General features: G+C 38.3%; 1 long non-coding RNA gene across 10 annotated transcripts in view; it reads right to left on the minus strand.

The window, feature by feature from the left end:
* Window positions 1-4,235, minus strand: part of LOC146403425 (uncharacterized) — a 62,154-nt gene extending 57,919 nt beyond the window's left edge. For all 10 annotated transcript variants that reach the window (XR_014803857.1, XR_014803854.1, XR_014803853.1 and 7 more), the window contains exon 1: window positions 4,001-4,235. This is a non-coding gene — a long non-coding RNA (uncharacterized LOC146403425). The remainder of the gene's footprint in view (window positions 1-4,000) is intronic.
* Between the last annotated feature and the right edge of the window lie 2,093 nt (window positions 4,236-6,328).

Here is a 6,328-nt window from a genome sequence, read left to right on the forward strand (position 1 = left end):
AATTTGTGAAGGATTCTCAAGACAATAATGATGATACTTAAGGAATGCATGATCTAGCACTCACCCTCCCTTTTACCATTATGCAAAAATATCTTCAGCCATTCATTAAAGCTAAAAAATAATCAGTTCAAAAATGAAGAGAAAATGTATTTCCCATTATGACACTTAACTTTAGAGCACAGTCCTTTGTTCTTAAATCAAGAATACCCTTCCTATTTCATAAGGATGTAATAAAATAAAAATGTGGAGGAAGATCATTCATGAAGAATTATGGATGAGGAATTCTCGTCGTGGCTCAGTGGAAACGAATCTGATGAGTATCCATGAGGACTCAGGCTGGATCCCTGGCCTCGCTCAGTGGTTTAAGGATCTGATGTTGCTGTGACCTGCAATGTAGGCCAAAGACGGGGCTCGGATCTGTTTCGGGGGGCTTTGGTGTAGGCCAGTAGCTCCAGCTCCAATTCGACTCCTAGCCTGGGAACCTCCATGTGCCACCAGTGTGGACCTAAAAAGACCAAAAAAAAAAAAAAAAAAAATTACGGATGAGAAAGGAGATAACAAGGCCAATCTAAGTTTAAATCAGGACTAAGGATGGAAGCTTAAGAAGTGATATTTCTGAACTTTGCTAAGAGTCTGCCAAGATAAAAAATAAATTTGGAAAAAAAAAATCCCATAGTTCAACAGTGAATTAAAAGGACAAAAACTTCTACCCTCTAATATCTTTAAACACTGGACATGTATTTTCTCAATTTTTGTATCCTGTATTAATTATTTTTGTGATATTCTTTTTTGAAATAAAATGATAATATTTCATTTTCTCTAAGTATTGTTATATAAATTTTCACATTTAGGTATTAATGTATCTGAAGTTTAAATTCATGTATAACGTGAAACCAGGCTCTACCTCTAATTTTACATGTTTATTACTGGAATTCTACATATATTATGCCAAAGAGTGGAAAAGGAGGTGATTTAATGAAAAGATTTCAATTGTATAGTACTTGACTTAAATATGAATTTTCATGGAGTTCCCACTGTGGCACAGTGGGTTAAGAACCTGACTGCAAAGGCTTGGGTTGCTGCCAAGGTTTGGGTTTAATCCCTGGCCTGGTTCAGTGGGTTAAAGGATCCAGCATTGCCACAGCTGTGGCATAGGTCACAGCTGTGGCTCAGCATCAGTCCCTGGCCAGTGAACTTCCATGAGCTGTGGGTACAGCCGCTAAAATGAAAAAAATAAAATTTCAGGCAATCCCCCTTACTCAGTGGGTTAGGGATCTGGCACTGTCACTGCTGTGGTCCCAGATGCTGCTGTGGTGCAGTTTCGATCCCTGGCCCCAGGAACTTAAGCGTACTGCAGGTATGGCCAAATTTTTTTTTTCTAATTTTTAAAATTTTCAAACAAATTTAAAAAATAAATTTTCAGATATTTTCTCCTTGAAAGTCTCATATGCTCCTTATGATTTGCATAGATTATCTAATCACTTTCACAGTTAAAAGGAAGAAATTGGAGCTTCAAAATTTAGGTTTTATGCCTAAGGTTGTATTAAATACAAGGCGAAGCCAAGTTATCTCTTATGATTCAATGTTCTGTCTTTTCCCACTTACATTACTATAGAACTTGCAGAACAGGAAGAATCCTAGCACTATAACTATATATCATTCCATGGTTTTATTTATTCAATACAAGTCACTATGACTATGAAAGAGAAAAAATATGTAAGGACATATTTCCTTAAAAAATTCTAGGACCTACTCAGTTGAAGTCCTTAGTCTGTAAAATGATTTCTTATCTCCTGACTTTTTATCAATTGGTTGCAAAAAGTCTATATTTAGTGTCAAGAAGGGAATTACGATAATAGAGGATTAAACATAAGATTGAAAATACAAGTGCATTACACGGGAATACAAGATTAGTTGCAAAAATAAAAGGCAGGTAATGCCTTAGAGTCAAAAGACACCTATTTGCTGTGTGTACTTTTCAATATCATTTTACTCATCTGTACACTATATTCTGTATTCAGCCTTTATCACTACACTGAAACCACACTTTCAAATAGCATCAGTGATTTCCAAACCCTCGTGTACTTGTCAGCATACACTAGCCAAATTTTTCAAAGCATTGGCAATAAACTGTCTCTGAACCCTCCTATCTTTTTCTTTATTATCATTTTCTCTTTATTTTCTTTCATGTTCTTTCATTTCAATTACTTTGGCTCTTTTGTGGAATTCTCCTTAATCAGACTTTCAAATGTTGGTTGGCTCAGAGTTTTAACAGATTTTTTTCTTATCATATATTTTCTCTGAAAGTTCTCATCTTTGTTCATAGCTTTAAATATAAAATGTAGACAATAGTCACATCCCCATTTCTACTAGAAATAGATGGACCAGAGAAACACACCCAAAGGAGGAATTTGTTGTCTCCGAAATCCAAAGAAGCTCACTAGGTGTTGTGCCTCCTCTGTAGGGGTAGGAGAGGCCAGATGCAGTAATTAATCTCATCTTAGAAGAGATTTCTTAATTGGCCCTGCAGAAATGGATTCCTAGAAATTGCACCGAAGAAGACCCCTGATTTTTTGTCAAATATGTTTCCCACCCTCTGACACACAAATGTCTTACTAATAAACCTATAGTAGTTGCTACTGCTTATTTGTTTAGACCAATCAGCATAATGTAACAAACCAGGGTGATATTGGCTGGAAGAAAAGGTGTTCAATATTCCTGTGACCTAAATCATGACATAGCCCTTGAGAGCTGATAGATGCCTGAGGTAGAACAGGGAAGGTATACTACTGGCCTTGCTGGTTGAAAGCAAATTACTTCTGATCAGTCTTATTGGCAGGAATGGAGAAAAAGACATTTTCCAGATTCATAGCTTCAAATCAAGTAGTAGGGGATGTGCTAATTTGCTCAAGCAATGAAACCACATCAGGTACAGCGGCTGCGATTGAAATAACAATCTGGTTAAGCTTATCATAACCTACCATCATTCTCCAAGATCCATTTGTCGTCTTCACAGGCAAAATAGGAAAGGTGGATGGGAAAGGGATTGGAATCATGGACCCTGTATTGTTAAAGTCCTTGATAGCAGACGGCGCTCATCCCTGAAATCCTCCCCTCCCACCCCCAGGAATTCAATATTGGTTTTGGTTTACCATTTTCTAGGTATAGGCAGTTCTAGCAGCTTCCACTTAGGCTTTCCTCACCATCACAGCACTGACTCCGCAGGTCAGGGAATCTATGTGGGGATTCAGTGGGCAGAGATTCAGTCCTATCTAAAAAGTCCATTCGAAATTTGGTCTACACCAAGAAGTCCTTGATCTTTGGGCCTGTCTGAAACCATTTGGCACGAACCACATATGATCATGGGCATTGGAAGGGATCAAACTTCAAAGATCTTTTTGAAACAGGAGGGAAGGAGGCAGGGCCCAACCCTTAAAGAACATTACCAGGCCCACAAAAACTAACAACGCCATCTTTAGGGGCCTCTTTCAAACCTTTTGACAGATACCACATTCTGTCTATGCAATGTGTATCTCTCTCAATGAATCTACCTCTTACTCATATCACTTTGCCTCCCCCTGAATTTCTTCTATGCTGAGACATAAAGAACCTGAACTTTAGTAAATCCTGACACCAAGTGTGAGATTTCAATGAAAAGACAGTGGTTTCAAGTTCCAATCTGAGTTGTGGTTGGGTTCGAGGCCCATCTGGGTTGTGCAGTTTCATTTTGGCTTGGACCAAATGTCCTGCAAGGGGCCAGGGAAGCTGAGATGAGCCCTGCTACCTCTGCACACTGGCCCAGCCCGTTCGAGCCAGTTCCCAGCTGAGCTATGAAAAGAGGTGCTTTGTCGCAGGCCCAGCAGAAGACCAGGTAAGAAACGCAGGGTTGCAGGTAAACAAAACATGGACCACCTTCAAGCTGTGACTCAGTTTACCGCACGCAATTACCACCTGACACGGGTTAGTCGAATTAGTGAAAATAGAAAAGGGGATAACGAACCATTCTGAGGAGTCCAAAAGGAAGCGATTCAGCACCAGCAAACGAGTGACGTCTATGCCTGGCGGTGCATTTCTCGAAAGAAACGTGAGCTGGAAGTTGCCCTCTGCACGGATAGAGCTGCTGGCGGCTTCCAAGCAGTGAGAACAGCCTTTCAGGGTGGCGTCACACCCTGAAACAAAGAGACTTCAGGTTGCTCCGCTCAGAGGTTTCATTTTAAGATAGCTATCTGTAGAGTGGAAGGGTTACACCCCAGGCGGAGGCTTGTCTCTCTCCCTGGCTCCTTGTGTTCTAGTGAAGTCTGTACGTATTACTAAACAGATTCCTTATCTAAAGTAACAGATTCCTTATCTAAAGTAACAGATTCCTTATCTAAAGTAACAGATTCCTTGATCACAGGAAGACACTCCTATGAATTTCCTGCAAGATGAGTAAGAATCGTAACACAAATGAAATCATGTCATAAGGGGAAAAGGAAATAAGTCTTCAGGTCCTGCAGGTGAGGGTTTTGTAATTTGACTCAGCATTGTTAGGAGGCAGAGGTCCCTTCCTTTTGCTACTAAGTATACAGGTTAGAGAGTTAGGGATAGGGAATGACTGTTTTTGAGTAATTTTTTTTTTTTGCTTTTTTTGAGCCATACCTGCGGCATATGAAAATTCCCAGGATAGGGGTTGAATCGGAGCTGTAGCCACAGGCCTGCGCCACAGCCACAGCAACACCAGATCTGAGCCACATCTGTGGCCTACACCACAGCTCACGGCAACGTTGGATCCCTAACCCACTGAGGGAGGCCAGGGATCCAACCCCCATCCTCATGGATACTGGTCAGGTTTGTTACCCCTGAGCCACAACAGGAACTTCCTAAGTTCTTTTTTAATATTCATTTTAAAATCTTACTCTGAAATTCTTATTGGTATTGCCACATATAAATAATATAAATGGATAGGTATTATTTATGTATTTAACTAAAGAGAATATGTAAAGATTTTTTTAAGGTATACAATAAAAATTAACTGGTGTATTATGTTTGATAGACAGCAAAAGTAAAATAAAATAATCAGCCCCTTTTATAACAGCTACTAAAGAATTAAAACACAAACAAAAATAGATTTAAATGAACCAGGAATTTGCATAAGCAAAGTGAGAAAAAAAATTAAAATTTTTGAAAAAATGCAAATAGGAAAACATGCTTTCAAATTAGAAACATCAATATTGTAAAAAAAAATTTAATCTCCCTAAATGCATCTAGATATTCAATGGGGAATTAATAAAAATATTAATAAACTTTTCCCCTGATATTGAAATTGATCTAAGAATATAACCATGAACATACTGCCAGCAATGAAAATATATGCAAAATATATGCTAAGTATATAATGCTTATCTCATTCTATGTATTTTACTAAGCTGGTTTCATCTTTACAGCTCTTTGAACTAAGTACTGTTATTATCATCCTTATTTTACGGGTGGCAGAGTGAACTGTAAAGAGGTGAAGTCCTTATCCAACATCACGGTGATGATAAGTGGTAGAGTTGGGACCTGACCAAGCATCCTCACTGCCTAGTTCAAATACATATCCACAGACTATCGTGCTTCTTACAGTGGGAACACACTGGCCTTTGTCTTCCTTCTAGGTAGATCAAATATTAAAAGGTGAATTTGATGACAGGGACTAAACACTTCTATTTCTTGAATTCCATCTTTCCCTCACTTAATCCTAGATTTATTTTTAATTTCTTTTATTATTCACTTACATTCTGAATTTTCATTTGATTCCTGAATTATTTCTATGCTGTGGAAATTCTTTATACTTTTCTCTTTTTACTTGAACACACTAATCATTTTTATTTTAAATCTCCTGTCGGATACCATCAGTATCTGAACCGGCTACGTTTGTCAGCTCTGTAATTATTTGGCGTGTCAATGAGCTTTTTGCTATTTAGTCTCTTTTTTTTAGGACGCTACATAATTTTATTCATTGCCAACCATTGTATATAAAAACAGTAATGATTATGAATATCTTTCTACAAAGAGAGTTTTGTCTTGGTTCTTTCTTTGGCAGATAGGTAGCATATAAGCAGTATACTGAAGTCTCTTGAGTTCTGTCTTCTCTGTTGTTTTCCAAATTCTATCCAATTTCATAATGACTTTTTGTTTTAAGGGAGGGGCAGTACTTACAGGAGGTTTCATGTGATACAAGCCAAAGGTCTATGGCCAGAACTGGAAACCTCGTTCACTGTATAACACCTGCTACTCCTATACATACATAAGAGCTAAGGATAAACAAATGCATCCACACCAGATTTTTGGGAACTTTCATGAGGGGACA

Source organism: Sus scrofa, chromosome 5 (genome assembly GCF_054392235.1).
Source record: "Sus scrofa isolate SSC_HxYL_T2T_F1_AM1 chromosome 5, Sscrofa_HxYL_maternal_Yorkshire_Landrace_v2.0, whole genome shotgun sequence".
Classification (NCBI taxonomy): Eukaryota; Metazoa; Chordata; class Mammalia; order Artiodactyla; family Suidae; genus Sus; species Sus scrofa.